The sequence below is a fragment of the Lathyrus oleraceus genome, chromosome 1 (assembly GCF_024323335.1).
Source record: "Lathyrus oleraceus cultivar Zhongwan6 chromosome 1, CAAS_Psat_ZW6_1.0, whole genome shotgun sequence".
NCBI classification, from domain to species: Eukaryota; Viridiplantae; Streptophyta; class Magnoliopsida; order Fabales; family Fabaceae; genus Lathyrus; species Lathyrus oleraceus.
In genome coordinates this window covers 77,571,848-77,577,530 of record NC_066579.1, presented here as the reverse complement: position 1 = coordinate 77,577,530, position 5,683 = coordinate 77,571,848, and positions in this window count along the sequence as shown.

The window sequence follows — 5,683 nt, the reverse complement described above, 5'->3', positions numbered from 1 at the left end:
TCCAGACTACATGAAGAAGAAGGGTTTATACCTCAAAGCAAATGCTATAAAGCAAAGCAAGCAATCAAGTTCAAAGAACTTAGGCAACTAAAGTACCTGTAAAAGTCAAACTTATTAGCAAACAAGTCAACAGTCAAAACCAAAAGGAAATGAACCAATAGTCACACAGAGGGACCAATTGTGCAAGGCACAAAGACTCAAGTATGAGTCACCTACAAAACAAAGTGTTAGCACATGATAAACAAACCAACTCAATCAAAATTGAAAGGTCTTTGGGGCATTGGTGCTCAGCCTGAAACAAATAGCTCAATTGTAAGCTCAGAAGACCACTAGGACTAGCCTAGGGTCCAAGATGAAAGAAAAAGGCCAAGGCAGCAAGCATTATTCAATCAAAGTCAACATCAATCATGTAAAAAGCAAACACAATTGGATTCAAACTTATATCATGCATCATGGTCATTTCATAAGCCAAAGAATGCAAAGCATAGCAAAGGAGGCATACAAAAGTCAACAGCAAAGACTTCATCCAAAAGTCAACTCAAACATTTTCAAAAATTATGAAATAAATCACACTCAATCCTAACATCTAACATGGCATACATGCAAAATTTCATGGCATTTGGATGAGAGGAAGGCAGTCAATGAAATTCATGAAGTCAAATCAAATTCAAGTAAGCATGGTGAAAGTCAACAAGCATAGGTCAACTTCAAAAAATCATATCAATTTGAAAACAGAAGAGAAATGAATGAAATTTACACCAATGCAAAGCTTGAGATGTCTAGTTATCACATATGAAATTTCATGATCATACAATAAGATTTGAGAATTCCACAAAAGATTTGGCAAGGTATAGCACAAAAAGTCAACAGATGACCACATATGGAAGAAAATTCTCAATCAAATGGAAAACAGCAAGATTAATTCCAAGAAAAATCACACATCAATTAGACATACAAGGGATCATTCATGCAAAATTTCAAGTGATTTGGATAAGAGGAAGCATGTGAACAAAAATCATACATTTGCAAATCATTGGTGTGACACAAATTGTCACACCCTAATTCAAAAATTCATATCTATCAAACCACAAATGAGAAATCCACAAACTTTATATGGAAATGAAGATCAATGTGTCTAGTTTTACCACAAAAAATTTCAAACTCATTGGATGCAACATGAAAATTTCACAATAAGAATGGCTCAATGTATCATTTTGGCATACATGTGAAGAAAATAATTATCATAAAAAATCCAGCCAATGGAAAAATCATTAAAAATCACAATTAAAAACTAGACTCAATCATGAACATCATGGAAAAAGAATCATAATTTTTGGATGAAAAATGAATTAGAAAATAATTGTTGAAGTTGGATGAAATTGGGTGAAATGTGAACAAAAATGCATGGCATAAGTGGTCAACACAAGTCAACAGTGGCAATTGAGTAAATATTTTTTCATTAATCAAAACGCTGCAGTTTTGGAGGGACACGGGAAATGTTCCTATTGGCTGTTGCCAATGGAACAGTGAATTTGGCCAACAGCAAACGAAAATCTGGGCTTTCATGCACATGAACTAGGGTTTGGCAATGGGTCATGGATTCAACAACATCACATATCATGGTTCGACCAACACAAACAGCATTATGGCATTCATGCATTCATCAATCATCATGCAGCAACTAAACAACAGCATACGAAATGCTTCATATGGTCATGAGGTTTCAAACAGCAACAAGGCAACAGCATAGCAACATCATTATTGTTCATTATCCAACAGCAAGCAACAGCATGATATTATGAGCAAGTTTATGATTCATACTCAACAGCATATCATTCCAACATTCGAATATCAACCAAACAACACCATGGCATTCAGCAAGCAGACAGCATTCATCATTATTTATCAACCAAAACGAATAAATAACAGCATGGTATAATTATGGACAAGGTCATTGGTTCAAATGACAACAGCAACAAGCATCATCATGTTAGCATAATAAACAAGCATTAAGCATCAGCATAGTATGAGTAATGTTCCTACTGCAATCAATCAACAGCATATAACATGTTTCATCATGGATTTTCTGGACATTTTCAAAACAGCAGCAGGGTTTTCAACATTGTATCATCAACAACATCAACAGACCAACATTCAACAAGCATCTCATAATGGCATGGTATGTTCAACTTCACAATTCATTATCAACATGTGATATCCAAATAGCATAGCAGTGGGAATTACAAACAACATGCCAAAATAAACAAAATGAGAAGTTCATGGCAGCTCAAGTTTTAGAAACAGCAGCATATCATAACAGCAACATTGGCATTACAGTAGGTCTATACATTCATGTTCATCATATAATCGAAACAAGCTCATCATCAACATGTATCCTCAACCAAAATTCAAGAGGCATGGCAGCGTATATTTATCAGCATCATCAAAAATAACAGCATTCATTATGTTTCACATGGATCTTCTGGCATGGCATAAGGTGTTCATCATCATGTTTCATTCATCAATTAAAACCAAAAGCAACATGTAGCAATAATCACACCATGAACCAGCACTTATGTCCAAATGCAACAAACAACAGCATGTTAATTTTATGAACAAGCATTAAGTAACAGCATATAAACATGTAATCAATACAAGTTCATCATGCAATATTAAACATCAACAAACACACCTAATCGAGGGAGAACACCTGGACAGAATGATGTCTATACATGAACAGCCTAAACTCAACAACCTCATGCAATTGATCAAAAATGAAGTTCAACAAAACTCACAAATAGCAGGGCAATTGCAGCAAGGCATAACAGCATGGTTAGCAGCATGGTAATTCCAATATAACAAAACTTGACCATCACACAAAGCAAAGCGCATGGTAATAGTTCATGCAAATCAGACAAAAACAGCCAGCAGGGTTTGAAATTCATGTTCAACAAAATCATCATCAATTTGCAGCATGGCTAAACAGCATAACAGTGACAACACGTTCAAACAAATACCAATAACAACAGGCCTGATTTTGAGGGAAACAAACTGGAACAAGCTAGGGTTTTAACAAGATGCTCATCATCATTATGCATTCGAAATTCCATCATGCACAGAACAAAAAAATCAACATACCAATAGCATCATTAGACCAAGAATAAGCATAATCCAACACCCATTCTCCTTAAAACAAACTAACTAAAGAGCAGTAAACCAAAACACACATGAACATCAAATTTCAGATTGACATATCTTTACTAACAGCTAACCATTTTCAACAACTTATAGCTCACGACAATCAACAAAGAGGGATCTTCATGATATATGGTATGATTTGGACAAATAAGGAAGTTGAAAATCTTACCTAAATTGAAGAACTCGATGGTACAGTGTGGTTTTGGTTGATTTGAATGCAAACAGGTGCAGGTCCACGTTTATGATGATGCTGCTTGAAGCCTCTTAGCTCAACAAAGCTTGATTAGGTCCAAATCTCTATCTGTCATTGGAGTGCTCTTAGAGAAAACAGAATTCGAGCTGCAAAACAGGTGGTGAATCATGCTTGAAAGGGGTTCCAAATGGTGATTATAGCATTGTGGAAACAAGGATGCTCAAAGGCTTTGAAGGGTTTTGCAGAATTTTCGTTTTTTGCCAAAATGCAATATGAGAGTGAGAGTGTATTTCTGTGTGGTGGCTGCTAAAGACTAGGGTTGGATGCAGAAAAATGCAGCTTAAATACCATCTGTTTTGTGTTGGTTTAAGACATGCTAAGCTGGCTTAGTGTGAAATGAAGTATTGGCCATTTGCTAATTATGTGTTCAAATGAAATGGGAGGTACATTTGTGGTCGAGTTGGGCTTTAAACCAGCTGCATACAGACCATATGTTTGCTGTTTTTGTGGCAGCACATGAATTGCTGTACTTTGTTTCACTCTTTGAAAACAATTTGCAAAAATACCAAGCTGGTGCATAAGTGGAAATGGAGGTATATGCTTGGTCGAATTGGGCTTGGAATGAGCTGTATACAGACTTTGCCAATGCTGTTTGTTGTTGTACAAAAGCTGCTGTACCTTGCTTTTGTGAAGCCAATTGCCAACTTTGTCAATTTTGCAATTTGACTCAAAATGATGGGAAAATGGTGATATGATGATAGTTTTAAGCTTTGAGCAAGTTTCAAATATGGTTTAAAACATTTCCCAATTGGCAAAATGATGAAAAAGTCCATAAATCAAAAAGTCAAAGTTTGGTCAAACTTTGATTTTAAATGCAAAAGGTCCAAAAATGCCATTTTGAATGGTAAGGTTTTAGGTCATGAAATTTATATTTTTGGAAAGAGGATGAAAAATGTGGTGTGTAGGAAAAAACCCCACCAAATTTGGCCTTATGGTTTGAGAGTTATGGCTTGTTGAAGTTCAAAAATTGGTGAAAATGATTTGATCATATCTTGACAACCACACATGGGATTTTGATGTTCTTGGACTTTTTTGAAAATGGGAGAACAAGATCTTCAACTTTCATGTTGGGCAAAAATTCATTTGAAGCTTGTATCATGAAGTAAGTTTAAGATCAAGAAGTTTCCATTTTTGGCAGTTGAAATTACAGGTCCACTTTCTATTTCTGGAAAATTTTCTGATTGGCTTGATTTTCTTCCATGATGAGGTTGAACATGATAGATGAGGCTTATACAAGCATGAATGAGCTCCTTCAAATCAATTCTATCCATCAAATCTTGATTAAAACAACTGTTGACCAAGTTTGACTTTCTGTTGACTTTTTCTAGGGTTTTGGACTGATTGAACTTCTTCTGATGATTTCCAAACCCTAATTCCTTGAGACCTTGACTTCAAATGATGTCTCAAGATGTGTGAACTTGTGATTAATGATCATGATGCCCAAATTCTGCAAGAATGGCCATCATCCATCGCTTTGACTGATCAATGACTGTCTTTGACCTAATTGCTGATGATTGCTTCCACTGCAAGCAACAAGGTTAGACTGACAATATTTTTGTATTTTTTGAATGATAAACATATGAAAGCAAAGATATACAAATGCAAAGTATGCTTGGTGATCAAGAAACAAACCCACAAGGCAATCTATCCACTAAGAGGAAAGCAAAGGCATGCAATGATCCTTGAGGTTATGATATGAATGATATGGGCCATGAGGGATCTTAGGGCCCAAAATTGGGGTCTTACAGATGCCCCTATTTAAGGTCATTCTAGCCGGAGAAGTGAAGTTTAGAAATCTTCATCTCGACGCGGTAGAATGGACTTAAATAACAGTAATGAGACAAATTTTGGTCCCTAAGAGACCTCATGATACAGATGTATGCATGCAAAGGAAACAAATTCTGTGGGGAATATGATTCACACAGAAGAAAAGACGATCCATCGGAGCAATACACTCACCAGGAACGGAGACTCTAATAAGACTCTATGGGGATAATAAAAGAAAGAGAAAAGCGTGAACAAGACACGACTCCAAACTGGGGAAAGACGAAACTGACACAGCGTGATCACGACACGACTCTGATTGGGAAAAACAGAAAACAGACTGGAGAACTCACTGGGGAGTGAAGGACTCACACTGGGAAAGAATTCCAAAGGAAAATAAATCCATTGGAAAGATACAAGCTGACTCCTGGAGGAGAAGTAGAAGAAAACTCCACTGGGGAAGTAACA